At 38.1% G+C, this 19,767-nt stretch overlaps 1 pseudogene; it reads right to left on the reverse strand.

The window, feature by feature from the left end:
• Positions 1 to 19,767, reverse strand: part of LOC143033804 (uncharacterized) — a 43,494-nt pseudogene that overhangs the window by 10,165 nt on the left and 13,562 nt on the right.

Raw genomic sequence — 19,767 nt, forward strand, 5'->3', positions numbered from 1 at the left:
CTTCCAATTATTTACACTTGGTTATTAAAGCTACATCAAGGGACTCCCACTTGGAATCCTTGTACATCCACCAAGCCAAGTCTGCTCCGACATCACTATTTAATTCATCCAATAACCTATAATGTTACAAATAAGTGCCACCCTTTAAGGGCGTGACTTTACCTCCATGTACCAATGATTTCTCTCCTCCACCCTTTTCTCCAATCAGAAAGACTGTTATACTGTCACTAGCAATACTGTTTATGCGAGCACTTATGTCACAAGTGGAATGTGGCTTAAATGTTTACATTTCGTCATATCAGCACTATCAACACCCTAGCCTATATTTACAAAACACCAGACGGCAAGCGAGAATATGCAACTCTGCACTTCCTATTGGCCATTGTTTCAAAACATCCAGCTAATGAAATGAATACTTTTTCCACTTACCCCTCTATCTACCTAAATGTCTACCTCAAACTACTGGCCTCTTACAAGAACCTTTGAATCAATTCCCCACACTGCAGATATCTATTCACTTGATGAACACATGTACTGCTCTCAACATGTACAAAACCCATGTTTCTTGTATCTATTAACCCCTTCCATACGGTGCCGCATACGTAGGCGTCATGGGGAGCGAGTGTATTTGCGAGGCTGCCATATCGGCGTCTTGATTATATTTATTGTAGTCGCCCCTCCATAATGACATTCTTTCTAATTCTTTTGTAATCGCATTTTCTATGGTTATCAAAATTCACGGGTGAAGAGAGAACGATCGATATAAGCGGTGACTATATTTTATGATGCGAGTATTATTACGACACGTCGTACGGCTGGCATTGGCTGCTGCCACCGAGATCTAAGTCCATGACGCCTACGTGTGCGGCACCGTATGGAAGGGGTTAAGTGCAACGATCAATCATTCACATCATTGCCCCAGGTCTCTCTTGTAGGAAATCCACAGCTCCTAAGTAACTGGGGCCATACACATGGGAGAAATACTGTGTAGACAAATTTAAACTCCTATTTTCTCCTGCTCTTAAATTCCAAGTTTCTGCCTCACAGTCATGGGCACAATCACCTGTTTATTCAATACCAATTTCTCATGATTTTTCACTCCTCCAAGACAATAAAGTAAATACAACAAGGCAAATATCAATTCAGCCAGTCCTCTCCCTTAACTCTACTCCAGACGCCATATTAATCACAAATATACTACCAATGTCCCTTTTCTCCTTATACATTCTACCACCACATACATTCCGATCCAAATGCTTACCTTGGTTATTTGTGGAGGGAAAATACATACTGTATATGTGGCAGGGAAAGGTGGAGTGAAAGTGGAGGTAGAATGTAGATTGAGAGAAGTGAGTAAATGCCTTGGTGGATTAAAGAGTGTAATGAGGAATAGACATTTGGGAATGGATGCTAAGAGGAGACTGTATGAAGTAGTGATTGTGCCAACAGCACTGTATGGGGCAGAAACATGGAACATAAGAGAAGAAGAGAGAAGGAGTTTGAATGTGTTTGAGATGAGGTGTCTGATAAGTATGATGGGGGTTACTAGGCTAGATAGAGTGAGAAATGAGGAGGTGAGGAGAAGAACAGGAGTGGAAAAGGAGCTGGGAGATAGGGTTGATGAAAGAATATTAGGATGGTTTGGACACATGGAAAGAATGAGTGAAAAAAGACTAGTAAAAGAGGTATGGAAGGCAGATGTGGAGGGAGTGAACATGAGGGGACATCCTAGGATGAGGTGGATGGATGGGGTGAAGGGGGCTTTGGGGAAGAGGGGAATGTCTGTTGAGGAAGGACGGGAGAGGACAGAAGACAGGGGTGAATGGAGAATGGTTGTATATGGATGATGTTGTGATTGCATGAGGTGGAATGGGCGGGTGGATGGGGGGTGAGGTAGTATGTGTGAGCAAAATTTGACGCAGCCAGAAGGGATTTCTCCCCGTCCTCTCATTTTATGCAATGGGGGGACGGAGAGGGGGGGTCGCCGATTTAATGAAGCAGCCTTGCTGTGGATGTGCTGTGTCTTGCGACACTGCTTCTGACCCAGGGCAGTGGACAAGGTGCAGGGATGACCCGTCATTCAGGAGGTGCTAAGTTAAGAGGGAGGGTGGAGGGGTGTGGAGTGTATTCAGGGATGGAATGGGTGGGAATGATTTTATGCCTTTTTCTTTTTGGCTACCCCCCTTGTAAGGGGGAAAAAGACTTGGTATATGTATGTATGTATATACTCATGAATAGGCTCCACTTTTTTTAACTAAATATTTCGCCAAAATCAGGGGTGCAACCTATCCACTCGGCATTAATGAGGGACAGCACTACTCTGTCACTGAAGTTGCAACAATTGGTGATTTCAATGTGACAATGACACAGAATTTCTGTGGTGTTCACACAATATGCATTGGAAATCTTTTCAAGCCTTTTGTACACATAAAATATATATTTCAAAGGTTCCTACCGACTCTCTGCTTTAAACTGAACTAATGGTGCTAGAAAATCATATATCAATTACAATAAAATCATAAAATATTCTCTTTTCCAACTCTTTCATATGTTTTATAGTGTTTCTAAGCAATGTGACCTTGGCCCTTTGTTTACCGTACGTTACCATACATCACCTGTTTCACTCATGGTTGCATTTCTATGATATGTGTGCAAATTATGTTTTCGTAGCGTAACATAACTTAAATAAACTTATGATTTTTGTAATAAAAATTATTATTTTCATAAGCTTCCATTAGGCCTACCGTACTGTTAGATCTACGGTAGATTACATGGAATTTTAGGCCTAAAAACTGCAAACCCTAATCATGAGTACCGGTAAGAGAAAGAACTATGAAGTAGGTATAAATTGAAAATGGTGGATTACGCAGAAGAACATGGAAACAGATCTGCAGAAAGGGAGTTTGGGGTTTCAGAAAAGGTAGTGAGGGGATGGAGAAAGCAGAAAGATCAGCTTAAAGAAATTTTCTTATTTACTGTTCTATAGTGTCCAGTTGACAGTTAAACTCTATTGATTTTTTTGGTCAAGTTGACAATAAAAATTTTTAAGTAACTGAATTTTTTTACGATTATAGTTTTAGAAACGCAATCATTGTTTATGTAAGTTTGCATTATGTGCACACGTGACAGTCAGACAATCTACATGTGTTCTGATATTAAAATTTTGTGAGTAAAGTTTTGAAATAAAGGTAAATATCTGATCATTTTTATGTTTGAATGGGTCTTGTAAATTGCCAGATTATAGTGTGACCTATCTGCGGGTCAACTGCAAAAAACCACTTTGACAACCGCAAACTAGTGGTGTGACCCACTGGTGCGACAAATACGCGAGCATATACGGTAGGTGAACTACAAAGGAGCATGACAGTGGTATTCTAGTTTTCCTACCATGTGGATTAAGAGAATTCATAGTTTTATTATACAAGTTTAAAAAACATACATTATATTACATCTGTTTCTTAAAGGCAAGCACATAATAAAAAGAATTAAAACTTCGAACACTTTAAACATATACCAACTGAACTTACCTTCAACTTGAGTAACTTGAACTGATTCCTCTTCCCTTTGCTTGTGAGAGCTAGTGGAAGGAATTACAGCATCTATGTCTACTTTAGGTCTCTGTCCTCTGCCCTTTCTTTGCATGTTTTTGCTAAGGCTTGTTCCTAAAGATCTTCCCGAATTTGATCCTCTTTTCCTATGGATTAAAAACAACACAGTTGTAAGCACATTTCATTTTATAATGTACAGCATATATATTCATAATACCTTTGTACAGTAAATCCATTCTCTCAGGATCCAGTGTTTTGAAAATAATTTGTACAGTACTTATAAGAAATACAGTAATTCTATTCAGAGAATTTTCTGATCTTTCAGCACATTTTCTATAAGATAGCAATACAAAGAAACTTTAAAAAGGGTGCAAAGATTGTCAGTTGTCCTCTGTAGTGATGTGACAGCCTTTATTCCTCCCACTAGGCTCATTGGCTAGCTACTTGCACTCGTGGATGAGGTGTTAAGTGGCCAGTACTGAGTGAATGAGTTTATTGTATTTTTGGCCACTGTTCAGCACCCTCCCTCAGTCCCTTCATCATAGTCAAAGTATAAGATGGTTCCTATTTCAAGAAAGCTGGATTTATTAAAGTTAGGGGCTGGTGTCCCAATAAATTAATATAAGAGTTCAACATGAGTACTTCCATGACTTACAATATCAAGAAACAAAAGAAATGATAAGTGGTGTCCCGCAAGGTTCAGTATTGGCTCCAATCATGTTTGCCATATATATAAATAACATGGATGAAGGTGTGGAATGTTATATGACCTTCTTCCCAGATGACGCAAAAATGCTAAAGAAAGTAAGTAAAGAGGAAGATTGTGAATTATTACAGATAGACCTAGACAAAATCTGGAAATGGACTCAAGAGTGGAAAGAACTTTAACATCAAGAAGTGCAGTATAATGGAGTTTGGAAAAAGTAAAAATAGAATATCAAGAAATTATAAAATTGTTGAAGTAAAAAAAGTGAGCTCGGAAAGAGACCTTGGAGTAATAATCAGCAAAGACATGTCACTGGACAAACATATCAATGAAATAGTCAGAGAAACCTTCAACCTGCTAAGGTCAATAAAAGTGGCATTTGACTATTTGGATGAGGAAATGATTAAGAAAATATCAGTTACACTGATAAGACCAAAACTGGAGTAAGCTGCAACACTATGGACACCCAGTACTAAAAAGAATATAAAGAAATTGGAAAGAATACAATGAGCAATGACAAAGATGGCACCATCACTCTCCAAATTGACATATGAACAAAGATTGTCCAAATTGGAACTACCAACTCTGGAACAAAGAAGAGAAAGAGATCTATTTACTATTCATAGAATCATGAAAGGAATGGAAATCCTAGACAGAGATAATTTATTAAAGTGGGACAACAGAAAAACAAGAGGACATGAAAAGAAACTCAAAAAGGATAATTATAGAAGAGATCTGAAAAAGAATAGCTTCCCACAGAGAGTTGTGGATACCTGGAATAAATTAGATAAGGCAACAGTGTGCGGAAACACTATTCAAGAATTTAAGAATAAACTTGATGCTGAAAGATACAAAGATGGGTCACCATGAGCATAGCTCCCTTCCTGTATAATACAACTAGGTAAATACAAGTTTGTATCCAAAGGTTTAAGTGGTTCATCAAGTGAACTTAGTTATGAAAAAACCTAAGTTGGCCAAGGTTGATGAGGTGCTAAAGTTTTGCTTTTTTCCTCATTACATTTGTAGATTTACAATACCCATGCCTGCCTCTATGTAAATGCAAAATTTGTAAGTGCCCACCCATACACTGCTCATTTTGGTTTTTGTTGGAGGTATACATGATGTCAGCCAACTGGATATGGACTGTCTAGAAGACCACCTGCTTTCGCAGGATTGGATTTTGTGATAGATGAGGAATGGTCCATTAAAAATGAAGGATAGCAGTGTGAACAAGCAACTATTGCCAATAAGTGATTTGAAACTTTGTGAGGGATTTTTTTTTTTTTTAATGTTTATTAACCAAGATCTCAACCAACAAAGTTAGGAAAGGGGTTGGAGGCTAAGTCATAGGGACAGTCAGTATGGATTATATATACAGACGCTCCTCTACTTACGTTCATTCGTTTTACGTTTTTTCAATTTTACGTTTGAACTGTGTGTAAAAAAAAGAAAAGAAAATTGTAAGATTTTTTTTTTTAGTGAATTTTTGAGTTTAGCGCGCTCTCTGCAGTACGAGACATTCAAACGATACTTACGCATGATGCTGCGTCCATTGTTTACATGGCACAAACGACAGACTGAACGTGCCTTGCCTTGCCTCCTCCCCCTCCTCCACCATCTCACTTTATGTTGCTTGAATTTAATTTATTTAAAATTAATGTTATTATTTTACAATGTTATGTTTACAATTAATGATTTAGGGGTGCTTTATAAGATACGGTAATAGAATTTATGGATGTATAGTACAGTATGAACGGTCATACATTACTGGAACGTACAGTAACAACTTACATTCATTTTCACGTTACGTTCAGCCGTTTGGAACGTAACTAAAACGTAAGTTGAGGAGTGTCTGCACATACATAAATACATATATATACATATATATATATATAAATATATTATATACAGGGTGCGTAGGTAATTGTTTCGTTGTTTCAGGGATACAGTGTGGAAAGATGTGGGTAACCACATCACTCAAAACAAAAGCAACCGATCAGTATATCTTGAGACTTTGTCCCAGCAACACCCTGTGTCCATTGAGAGCTTTATATTTCCTCATCTATGGGAAAGGCATGTAGTACTTATGTTAATCTCTGCTGGACACAGCAGCAGCAACTGCATAACTACTAAAAGTGACTGAGCAGTTCATCAGGACCATCAGGGGGTTAATTTCTAATGACTATGATTGTGAAGATGTTGCTGAGAGGAAACATCATTCTCAACAATTGGACACCATCAAGGATGCTGAATTTGTCACTCAATTGCAAGTCATGGTTGATGAAGACCCCAGCCGATCCATGAGGTCCACTGCCAGAGAGCTACAAGTGTCTGAGTGCACCATAAGGAAGTGTTTGCATGAAGATATCAGATACAAGTCATACAAGATGTGTAAGAGTCAATTCCTCTCTGCAAAGATGCAGAAGAACTGCTTCAAGAAGATGCTCAACAAACTGAATCACCCTCTGGAGAATGACATGCTCTGGTTCTCTTCAGACGAAAAGAATTTCTGCCAGGATCAATCCCACAGCTCTCAGAACAACAGGTGGTTGTCTGTCTGTCCCAAGGATGTGCCAAGAGTCATGAAAACCAAGTTTCCTGCAACTGTCATGGTGTTTGAGTTAGTCTGCAGCAAGGGCCATGTCATGCCCACATTCTTCTTTCCCCAGGGGCTCAGGGTGAGCAACAAAGTGTACATCAACATCCTACAGACCTATGTGAAACTGTGGATTGAGGAAGTAGCTGCTGGGAGACCCTAGATGTGGCAACAAAACTTGGCACCATGTCACACCTCTAGGAAATTTCAGAAATGGCTCTCCAACAATTTCTTTGACTTCGTTGCCCCTGATGTGTGGCCCCCTAACTCACCTGACCTCAACCCTATGGACTATTTTGTATGGGGCACAATTGAATGAGATACTAACTGCACCCCATACAAGAGTAAGGATGATTTGATCAGTCTGATCAAGGTAGTCTTTGCCAATCTCTCCAATTATCAGTAACGACCTCAAATCATCCAAGCAGTGTATTTCAGCCTCTGAGAAAGCAAATAAGATTCTGGGATTGATTGCGCGATCTTTTGATTTCAAAAGTCCATCACTCATTAACAAGCTATATAAATCGTTAGTTCGTCCACATTTGGAATATGCTGTTTCCGTATGGTCACCGAATCTCATTAAAGACATTGACAGACTGGAAAAAGTACAACGGCGAGCCACAAAACTGATTCCAAATATCAAAAATAAATCATACGAAAATCGACTTAAGCACATGAATCTGTTTTCCCTAAAAAAGCGTAGACTCAGAGGTGACTTGATACAGGTCTTTAAGATTTTAAAGGGAATTGACAACATCAAAAGTAACCAAATTTTCACATTGAATGAGAATCAGACAAGAAACAATGGTCTCAAACTGTCCGGAAATAGATTCAATTTGGAAGTAGGTAGAAACAACTTTGCCAACCGTGTAGTTAATGAATGGAATAAACTTCCTGCACAGGTAGTGCAATGTAGTTCAGTTCGAAACTTTAAGAATCATTTAGATAAATACCTAAGTAAGATGCTGTAATGATTATAATTTATGTTATATTATTTGTTTTTGTTTTGTTATAATTTGTCTGTCTGATTTTCATTTATTATTAGTTATATGTCAATTTATAATCATTTACTATTTACCTGTTTGTTTGTTATTCAACTATACCTATGCATTTATTTATGTATTTTATTTGTTATTTTTACATTATTATAGTTTTTTTTTTTTTTTCCATCCGACCTAGATATGGATCTAAAGGTCTCCTGTCGGCATGCTCCGCCTTTGTAATCCTTTGTAAGAGGTTGTGAAGAAGGTCTGTGCTAGGTTTCAAGGGCGTTAGGAACATAACTCCACCATCTTGTTTTACTTCTCTGTTTCTAATCCAATAATTATTTGCACCATGTCCTACACTGTTTGGTGGCAATAGACCTTTCAATTTTGTCTCTACAATTCCCATTATGTCCAGTTCTTTTTCTTTCAGGTAATTCCCTCCTTGCTTTCTTAAAGATTTTCTTCTTGTTTGCTTGAGTTCTTCTGTACGTTATCCTATTGACTAAACAAGGATATCTCAAATATCTCTTATAGCAAGTTCTTGTAATCTTTCTGCTTAAAGCACATTCATCATTCCACCAGGGGACTACTGGGCATCGAGGTTTACCAGCTGTCCTAGGAATGGTTGAAAAAGCACCAGAAAATATGCCTACCAGATAATCATATGCATCATAGTTACTAGAAAAATCACTAGTCTTATAATCAATCTCTGTGGATCTCCTAAATAATTCCAATTTAGCCTCTCCTGTCTTCCATGAAGACCTTATAGATACAGGAGAGTAATGTAATTCCTCAGTAGTTACTGCACTCCATTTTGTCCTCTTTTTGAATACTGGTATAATAATGCCTGTTTTAAGGCTGTCAGGGAATTTCTCCTTTCTCCATATTCTTATCAATAGATAGTGCATCTTTTTTTCTAAATATTTACCTCCTACTTTCAAAAGTTCCCCAGGGATTCTATCATGTCCCGGGGCTTTGTTATTTTTTTAAATTCTTTTATCGCTGTTCTTACTTCATGAATGGATGGTTCTGGTAGTTCCATCTCATTCCTCCTCCTTGTGTGGATTCTCTGTCTCTGGTCGGTTAAGGAGTTCTTTAAATGGTTCTCCCAACACATTAAAATGTTCTTTTCTCCTGTTTCATTGTTTCCACTTTTGTTCTTTACCATGTTCTTTAATGATTGTATATTGTTCTCTAAATTTTCCTTCTCTGCCTAGTGTCTCAATTTCATCAAGATTATAATTCATGAATTCTCTCTTTTTTCTTCTTTTTATCCTTTTTGCTTCTTTTTCCTTTTGGCGGTACTCTTCCTCTGTTTCTTCATTCTTCCATTCCTCATCATACCACATTTTCCCTCTTCTCCCCTCCTTCTACCCAACAATCTCTTCTGCTGCGCCTATTATACTTCCTTTCAGTATCTTTGCTTCCTCCTCCAAATCTGCATCCTCCTCTATTCCCTGTAATGCTTTAAACCTATTTCCGAGATCCACTTCATAGCTTGTCCTTACTTCCTGCTGATTTAGCCTTTTAACATCAAATTTCTTTTGTGGTTGGTTTTGTGTTTTCTTTGATATTTTTAGTCGGGATTTTATTTTTGCTATCAGTAATATATGTATGAGTCACAATCGGCCCCTCTAAAGCTCCGCAACATCTTGCAATGACCTTCTGTGTTATTTGTTAATTAACACATGGTCTATTTGATTTCTTGTTTGCCCATCTGGGTATATCCATGTGTATTTGTATTTGTCCTTTATGTTGGAAGCATGGACCCCCTATCATCATATTATTTGCTTCAGCAAAGGAAGCTAGTCTCAAGCTGTTCTCAGTGGATGTGGGATGTAGACTTTCTTTTCCGATTGATGCAAAGCATTCCTCCCTCTTGACTTGCATATTCATATCTCCAAGTATGAGTAGTACATCATGCCTTGGGATTCCATCTACTATACTCTGTAGTTTTCCATACAGTCTCTCTTTGTCGTTGTCATCTGCATCCTCAGCTAGTGCATATACAGCCATGATTGACATGTTAAACCATTTCCCTTTGAAACAGACAATGAGTAGCCATTCATTGATAAAATTCACATTCATAAGGGCTTGCTGTGCTCTGGGACCCACCACTAGTGCCACTTCTCTGTGGATTTTGTCTCCGCATCCACTGTATATAATTGTATGACCTTCCACATTGCACTCTCCCACTCCCGGCCATCTAACTTCCCGTAAAGCCGCTATATCAACCTTAAATTTCTTTAATTCATCCACAACATTCTTTGCATGTCCAGCTTGATAAAGACTTCGCACATTACATGTTGCAATTCGTCAGGGGAATTTCCATAAAAGACTACCATTTCCATTGCGAGAGTTGTCACCAGTAGGTCTGTCCAATTGAGGCATTGTTTTGGATTCAGTAACAATAAATTTAAGGTGGGCAGGTTGTTGGCTTTACCGCACCCAAGCCGGGTTATACCTTGGTCGCTGGACATATAATCAGTAAAAGCAGGGACACCACGAGTAGGTAGTATCCCAACAATTGGGCCGCAGAGGGGAGTCCCAAAAATAACTTAAGCTTAACTTAACAGCTATCTTAGGCCTATATACAGTCGAACCTCAAAAGCCTGGACTAATTGGGGGGAAGGGTGGTCCGGTCATGCCAAACGTCTGGTCATCGAAAATATCGCCCTAACCACCGTAGATTTTCATAGCGGTATACTTATAGGTAATGTATATGGCATAGAAACACATAAGAATAATACTCTAACACTGTAATAATAATGCTATAATACCAAAAATTCTGTAATAATAACTGTAATACAGGCATGTAAATGTACTGTATATACAGTGTACTGTACTATATTTTTTATTACGTACACTGTAAATAAGGAAGGTATGCACGCGGGACAGTGGTGGCGGCCAGGGTTGCTGCGTTTTCTACACTGCCATGTAGAATGGGGGTGTTGCCATACCGGGGCATACATTTTTCTCGGGCGTGTGCAGACTTTCATAGCAAGATATACTTGTCAAACTTTGACAAAATGGTGGTTCTAGTTTTTTTTTATTCTTGAATGTATATAAGGCCCCCATACCCTAACATTCAGTAAGATATAAAAAAATTTTTTTTTAATAATATTATCGCTAAAAGAAAGCTGAAACTTTAGCGTAATTTTTTTTTCTACACGGTAAAAACGTATCTTTTGGGGTATAATATTTTATAAGTACCGTATTTTTCGGATCATACGGCACTTTGTACCATAAGGCGCAGCCGTAATTTGCTATTCCCTGTCCTTACATAAGGCGCACCTGGTCTCATCATCGGATAATCATGCATTTGTGAGTGCTTTCAGAACTGAACATTTTCATTGTTGAATGAGAAAAATCGGTTGGGATTTAGCAAAATTACAAAAATAAATGATATATATTCTTATTTTGGTCAGTGAAATCAGACCACCTCCATGGGCGGTCCACCCTGCCAATACCCCTAAAAAACAACATAAACACGTTACGGGAATTGTGGGGAATTAAACCAACATTAGCAGTTTTATTCCCGGAATTCTCTATTCACTTAAAAACACAGGATTACAAATGAAGGTAAATTTTTAGTTTCGACCATGGGCGCAATATAGTAATAGAAAATTAATTATTAATTTTTTGAATTATAATATATCAACACAATATGCAATTTTGTGCGCGGAAATAAAAAACAAAAAAGGTGCTTAAACAGATTTCGTAAGTAACGAAGTCGTGTCGGATGAATGGTACGCCATGTTTGTTATGATAGATGCCGACGTTGAAGAAATGAAAGGATGATAAATTCGTCTCACCTAACCTAACCTGTGTTTAATAAATCATTACCTGGAAATTAAATGTCATCTGGATTGTCCTCGTCGTCATTGTGAGAGACGTTGGCGGGCTTTTCAACCACTCACCTTGTGGGGTATACAAAGTTCTTGCAGCTTGAAGAAATGCATGTATCTCCTCTCCATAACATTCCTTCAAAAAAATATACCTGGCGAGGTACTGTCGGAAGTACCGAGACAAGATGGCGTCCCGATCCTATGCTACCGACTTCGTTCATTAGCATATTTGCTTGTAGGAAGGCATTTTTTATTTTCATTTCCGCTCACAAAATTACAATCATGTTGATGCATTTTAATTTACAAAATTAATAATTAATTTTCTATTGCTATATTGCGCCCATGGTCGAAACTAAAAGAATATCCTAATGACTACAGTCTGAGTGGAGCGAGACTAGACCAATGCAAAATGGCTGTCTGTGTTGTGGACGCTATCATGTCATAGCCATGATAGCGTGAATGAATGTGGTGGCATGGACTCGAAAACTGTCGATGTTTTTGCAATTTTCTTGTTAAGATACATGCATCTTGGTTATAACTTGGTTGTAACTTTTGCTAGGACTATGCACTGTTGCCATCGGCAGGCTAGCTACGAAACGTGTCAAAATAGTACGTCACTGTCCGAGGCATTTTATTTTGTACTGAAGCCACATAAGGCGCACCTCACGATAAGGTGCACCACCCGATTTTGGCCGATTTTAAGGAGTTTGCCCGCGTCTTATAGTCCGAAAAATACGGTAACACAATTTACCAATAAAAGTCATATTTTGATGTACCATTTATTATTTGATAACTAGTTCTATGATTTTTAAACAAAAGTTTGAGTTTTTGAACGTTTTTAACAGCCTGCTGATATGTAGAAAAAATTTCCTCATGTCCTTGTGCAGTTGCCACATGCTGCTATTTTACTACGTTTGGGTACAAAATTCTACGAAATGGCAGCCCTGGTGGCGGCTTGACTGGGCCGGGTTTGAGTACACGTGTACGGGCGTCGCTGCCACCAACCGGACAAATAGGGAACTTTGCTTGAAAAGTCTGCCCTTTGTTCATTTCGACCGGTCATATGAGGGTCTGGGCATTCGGGGTCTGGGCTTTCGAGGTTCGACTGTATTGCACATGCAGACCCCCCATGTCTTACATACTCACCATAAATAATATAACAAATAAATAAATAGATAAATGAATATATAAAGAAAATAAACCATCATTCAAGACACCCAATTACAAATGTTAAGACTAATTAACCTAATTCACATTATAATACAATATATTTTACCTTCTCTTTTCCTTTATCTTCGATTTGTATCCTGCTTCTTCTTCTTCATCCTCTTCTTCTTCTGTTGTAACAACAACTTCATTGGCACCTACAGTTCTAATTGCATCGAGTTCATCTGCTGAGGGTATATCATTACTACTTATTCCACAATTTCTTGCTTCGACTTCACCATTTGTTCTATGTTCTTCTTCCTTTTCTTCACTTCCCACTACTACTGGTTTGGCTTTTAGGATGATAAAATACAAAACTATGGTCAAAACTGAAAACGTACAGTGGTTCCACATACATGTATGTATAAACAGGGTAATATTCAGTGCATGCATATCCACTCAATCTATTTCAATAAATAACAACTGCCTCACAATTACAGATAGTCATGATGATCTCATGTTTGAAATAATTGAAATATATGCTAACACAAGCTGCAATGCCAGACCCATCATGAAGTGTATTAAAACTATATAAAGGATAATTTTTGGGAAAAATGTCATGACACATCAGACAACCAATTCATTTTCTTAATCACTGAATAGTAATCAGTAAGAGAAGAAGAAAATGAAGGAAAAAACAGAAAGGTAATACAGATAAATAAAGGGATGGAGAGAGAAAATGAGAGAGACAGGGGAGTGGGAGAGACACGGAAAGATAAGAGATAGAGATACAAAATAATGATAGAGAGAGAGAGAGAGAGAGAGAGAGAGAGAGAGAGAGAGGAGAGAGAGAGAGAGAGAGACTTACAAGAAATCTCAGTATCTCAAAAGGTTTTGTAACCCATACCAAGGAGGTATCATTAAAAGATTACAGGGGATTTATACTAGTACTTACACTAATGTGTGTAACACCTTGTCTAACTATCTTTTGAACTGCTCAACTAGGAACTATTTACCACATCATTTGGCAGTCTGTTTCAATTGTTGCACATTTTATAGGTAAAAAAGTCACCAACATTGTCACAAGAGTAATGAGGGGGATTGATCTTTCACTCATAATTGCGAGTGACATTCATGTTTCAAGTTAAAGAGATGTTGATAGTCAATGTTATCAAATCCTTGAAGTATTTTGAAAACCTCTATTAACTGTCCTCACAATCTCCTGGTTTCTAAGAAAAAAAAAAAAAAACCCAAAGCCTTGAGACACCTCTGGTAGCCCATGTGTCTAATGGCAGGAATAAGTTTTGTTGCTTGTGCCTGAATTTGTTCTAGCCTCAGCATGTCCATCCCCAAGTTCAGGAGGAGGGAGGGAGGAAGGAGGAGGGCAGGAGAAAGAAAAAGAAAGAGAGAGAGAGAAAAAGGAAAAGAGAGAGAATGTATTTACCTAGTTGTATTTACCTAGTTGTATTTTATGGGACGAGAGCTATGCTCGTAGTGGCCTGTTTTCGTATCTCTCCACATCCAGTTTATTCTTAAAATCATGTATAGTTCTGGCATTCACTGTTTCTCTGTTTAGTTTGTTCCAGACATCGATCACTATGTGGGAAGCCATTTTTTTTTTCAGGTCTCTTCTGTAACTGTCTTTAGTTTCTTTTCATGTCCTCTTGTTTCTCTTCTGTCCCACTTTAATAAGTTGTCTCTATCGAGAATTTCCATCCCTTTCATAATTCTGTAAATGGTCAACAAATCAACTCTTTCTCTTCTCTGTTCCAGTGTTGACAGATGTAATTTCTCCAATCTTTGTTCGTATGTCAAATTTGACAGTGTAGGTGCCATTTTTGTTGCTGCTCTTTGGATTATTTCTCATTTTCTAATGTTCTTTTTTGTGCTAGATGCCCAGTGTTGCAGCATATTCTAATTTAGGTCTTATCAGAGTAACAACTATTTCTTTTACCATCTCCTCATCTATGTAGTCAAAGGCCACTTTCATTGATATTAGTAAGTTATAAGTCTCTCCAAATAATTTATTGACATGTTCATCAGTTGTCAAATCACTTGAGATGATTACTCCCAGGTCCCTTTCTGAATTGACTTTTTTTACTTTTGTTTCCAATTTTGTATTGGCTTGATACTCTGTTTTTGCTTTTTCCAAATTCCATTATGTGTGTGTGTGTGTGTATTTACCTAGTTGTATTATATGGGAAGGGAGCTATGCTCGTGGTGACCCATCTTTGTATCTTTCAGCATCAAGTTTTTTCTTAAAATCTTGAATAGTGTTTGCACACACTGTTTCTTTGCCTAATTTGTTCCAAGTATCTATCATTCTGTGTGGGAAGCTATTTTTTTCCAGATCTCTTCAGTAATTATCTTTTTTGAGTTTCTTTTCATGTCCTCTTTGTTTTTCCATTGTCCCATTTCAATAAATCATTCTTATCTAAGATTTCCATTCTTTTCATAATTCTATAGATAGTATGTCTCCCCTTTTCCTTCTTTGTTCCAGAGTTGGTAATTCAAATTTGGACAGTCTTTGTTCATATGGCATTTTGGAAAGAGTTGGTGTCAGTTTTGTTGTTAATCTTTGTATTCTTTCTAATTTGTTTTATATTTTTTTTTGTACTGGATGTCCATAGTGTTGCTGTGTACTCGAGTTTTGGTCTTATTAGTGTAGTTAATTTTTTTTTTCTTATCATTTCCTTGTCCAAACAGACAAATGCCACTTTTATTGACCTCAATAAATTGCAGGTTTCTCCGACTATTTTATTAATATGTTTGTTCGGTGTCATGTCTTTGCTGATCATCATTCCAGATTCTTTTCCAAATCTATTTTTTTTACCTCTTCTTCGCTAATTTTATAATCTCTTGATATTCTGTTTTTCCTTTTTCCAAATTCCATTATACTACATTTCTTGATATTGATTTTCACTTCCCACTTTTGAGTCCATTTCTAGATTTCGTCCAAGTCTTGTTGTAATGAGTTGTAATCCTCCTCCATTCTTACTTTCTTTAGTATTTTTGCATCTGCAAAGAAATTCATATAACACTCTACTCCTTCATCCATGTCATTTATGTATATGGCAAACATGATTGGGGCCAGTGCTGATCCCAGCGGGACACCACTTATCATTTCTTCCCAATTTGAGAATTTATCTGTTATTACTTACTCTCATTTTCCTCCCAGTCAGGAAGTCTTTAATCCATTCCAATAATTTTCCTCTGATGCCATCTATTGACTCTATTTTCATTATTAGTTTCTTGTGTGGTACCTTATCAAATGCCTTTTGTAGGTCCAGAAAGGCACAGTCTGCCCAACCATCTCTCTCTTGTATTATATTTATTAATCTTGAGTAGAAGCAGATCAAGTAGAGAAGAAAAGGTAAAAGGTGCAGATGGAGAGATGATAATGGAAGAGAAGGCAGTGAGAGGAAGGTGGGCAGAGTATTTTAGGGAGTTGCTAAATGTGAAGGAGGATAGGGAGGGAAAGGTAGTTGCAGTGGGAAGCGTTAAGAAAATGAGAGTGATGAGTGAGGAAAATGGAGGAGAAATAGGGAAAGATGAAGTGAAAGCAGCTGTTAAGATGATGAGAGCAGGTAAGGCACCTGGGTTGGATGGATGCCATGCAGAATGTCTGAAGAAAGGAGGTACAGTTATGGTGGACTGGCTGTTGAGGTTATTTAATGTTTGTTTAAGAGAGGGTAGAGTGCCGGAGGACTGGAGGAGTGCCTGTATAGTTCTGCTTTACAAGAGAAAGGGGGACAAGTGTGAGTGTAGTAGTTTCAGAGGGATCAGCTTGTTGAGTGTAGTTGGGAAGGCTTATGGGAGGGTCTTGATTGAGAGGATTAGGTGAGGAATAAAAGGAGTAATTGGTGAGGAAGAGTGTGGGTATAGGAAACGTACGGGTTGCGTTGATCAGATATATTGTGGTAGGGCAGATATGTAAGAAAGCTTTAGGAAAAGGTAAGGATTTTTGGGGGCTTTTATGGATCTGGAAAAGGCTTATGACAGGGTAGACAGGAAGACATTGTGGGAGGTATTGCAGATACATGGGATAGGAAGAAAGCTTTTAAGAGCAGTCAAAAGTTTTTACAAGAGTAGTAGAGTGCATGTTAGGATTAGAAAGGGAGAGAGTGAATGATTTGAGATAAAGGTGGGACTTTGTCAGGGATGTGTTGTCACCCTGGCTGTTCAATTTATATATCTTTAATTGACTCTTCCACCTTTCCGGTCACTACCTGTAATTGCTCTTTGACCTCCTTTTTCAGTTCTTAATTTTTATTTTTGTCCTCATTTTTCATTCTTTTGTTTTCTCTTTTGAAGACATCAATATCACTCTTTAGGTCACTTAAGTTCTCTAATCGTTTGCTCATTACTCTTATGCAAAGTAATCAATTCCCTAAGTAAAGCTCGGTAGTCCAATTTTAAATCTATGATTTCTTCCAATAATTTGTTTACTTCACGATTTCTGATTTCTTAATGTCTAACTTCTCTATCTCTAAGCTTTTACCTATTTCTCCTGGATTTCTTTGAAAACCTGAAAAACTGTTGTTCTCCCACCTTTGGTTTATCCCTGGAGTATCAATCAAACAAGTTTTTTTGGGGATGACACCTCTAGGAGATTCCACCTTACTTATATCCAGGCCTCTCTTTGTTGGTTCATTTAATATCCTTTCGTCTTTTTCTTTCTCCATTGTACCAACTATACTTACTTCAAGAACTGGATTTTATTTTATCGGTCACATGAGAAACATAGCCTACACATCTCGCACAATAACAACTAGTTTCCTTTGTGTTGGTGACAAAACTGCTAGATAGACGCTCAATCGCTGCACTTCCTTTCACTTCGGTGTCTTGTTTTCTTGTGTTTGAGATGAAGTGTTTGAAAAGTATGGTGGGTGTTACAAGGATGGATACAGTGAGAAATGAGATGAGGAGAACAGGGGTACAAAGGGAGGTCAGATGGGGTAGATAAAAGAATATTGGGATGGTCTGGACACATGGAAAGAATGAATGAAGACTAGCAAAAAGTATGTGGAAGATAGAGGTGAATGGAGTAAACCTGAGGGACCAAGAATGAAGTGGAAGGATGGGGTGAAAGGGGCTCTGAGTATAAGGGAAATGTGTGTTAAGCAGGGAAGGGAGAAGGCAAGAGATAGGTGTGAATGGAAAATAAATTGATGTGGCACACAGGGATTTCTACTTATCTTCTCTATTTCCACATGAGGGGAGGAGGAGAGAGGATCACTGTAAATAAAGTGGCTGGCCCTGCTGTATATGTGCTGTATCTTGCTGCACTACTCCTGATCTGAGCAGTGGGCAATGGACAGGGATGACCCTTCACCCACAAGGAGCTAAGATAAAGGGGAAATGATTGACAGATGGGGGTGGGTGCATGCCTTCCTGACTACGTTCCTTGTAAGGGGAAAGAAACCTTTTAGTATATAGAAATGTATTCATAAAATAGGGCAGTGGATTGTCAAATCATTACAGTACTGTACTTGGTAGAAGGTAATTTGAGAGTGAAGGTTAAGTGGAGGAAGAAGAAAAAGGAGAGAGGCACATAAATACTGCATGTGAGGAAATTAAAAGAAACAGAAAAAAGCACCACGTGAAGCTGAGAGTATTGGATGTTGTTAAAAATAAAGGAGTTCAGGAAGAATGAAGGAATTACAAAAAAAAAAAAAAAAAAAGGGCAAAGTTGGTATGTGGGATAAGGACGCTGGGAGGGAACAAAAGGAGAGGCTGTCAATAGTATGATGAAGAGGTTATAGTTGTGGTGGCAATGAAGATACAAACATATAAAGATATGTTGCAAAGAAGAAATGAGGAAGGTCATGAGATATACAAAATAAAAAGGGTGGAAGCAAAATGAAATATGAGGGAGGTTAAAAAGAGAGTGAAGGTAGGTGTTTGATGGAAAATTTTGAAAGGAGTAAAAAGATGTTTTGAAAGAAAGTGAAGAGAGGGGGGTTAGTTTATAGGGGAGAAAGCAAAGGGTGCTGACAGATACATGCCTATGGAAGGGAAGATGTATGGGGAGGATGGGTGAAATATTTTGGGACTTTGTTGCATGTTGAGGGCAGGGAATCTTTGACCATAGACATACAAGATAGCAAAAATATGACTGATAGGGAAGGAGAATGGTAGGGCTACAGGAAAAGAGCAATGAAAGCAATGAAAGCTGGTAAGGCACCTGGGTTAGATGGTGGTCACATGGAATGGCTAGGGAAGATGTTTAACCCCTTCCATACGGTGCCGCCTACGTAGGTGGCATGAGGAGCAAGTGGATACGCGAGGCTGCCATATCGGCGTCTTGATTATATTCATTGTAGTTGCCCCTGCATAATGACATACTCTCTAAAATGTCTTCATCACATTTTCTATGGTTATCAAAATTCACGGGTGAAAGAGAACTATCGATATAAGCGGTGACTATTTTTTATGATGTAAGTATTATGACAAAACATCGTACGTCTGGCAGCTAATGCTGCCCGTGAGATTTTGGCCCGTAGTGAAGTGGTTAATGTGTGCATAAAGGAAGGTAATGTTCCAGTACACTAGAGTAGTGCACATATAGTTCAACTATATAAGGCAAATTGGGCCATATATGATGTAGTAGTTTTGGAGGTATCAGCCTATTAAGTGTAGTTGGTAAGGTGTATGGGAGGATATTGGGTGACAGTATTTAGAGGGGAATAGAGGGAGTAATTCTGGAGGTGTGAATTTAGGGAAGATGGTGTGTAGATCAAATTTTTGTGGTAAAACGAATATGCTAGAAGTTTTTGGCAAAGGTTAAGGATGTCTTTTGGATTTTCTTGGATTTGGGGAAGGGGCAGGGTTGACTGAGATGTATTATGGGATTTATTGCATATGTATAAAATAGGGGAAAGTCTGTTAATGACAGTCAAAATGTTTTATATGAGTAGTGAATCTTGTGTGAGGG

The sequence above is a fragment of the Oratosquilla oratoria genome, chromosome 16, assembly GCF_046742065.1.
Source record: "Oratosquilla oratoria isolate Oo_2021 chromosome 16, ASM4674206v1, whole genome shotgun sequence".
Classification (NCBI taxonomy): domain Eukaryota; kingdom Metazoa; phylum Arthropoda; class Malacostraca; order Stomatopoda; family Squillidae; genus Oratosquilla; species Oratosquilla oratoria.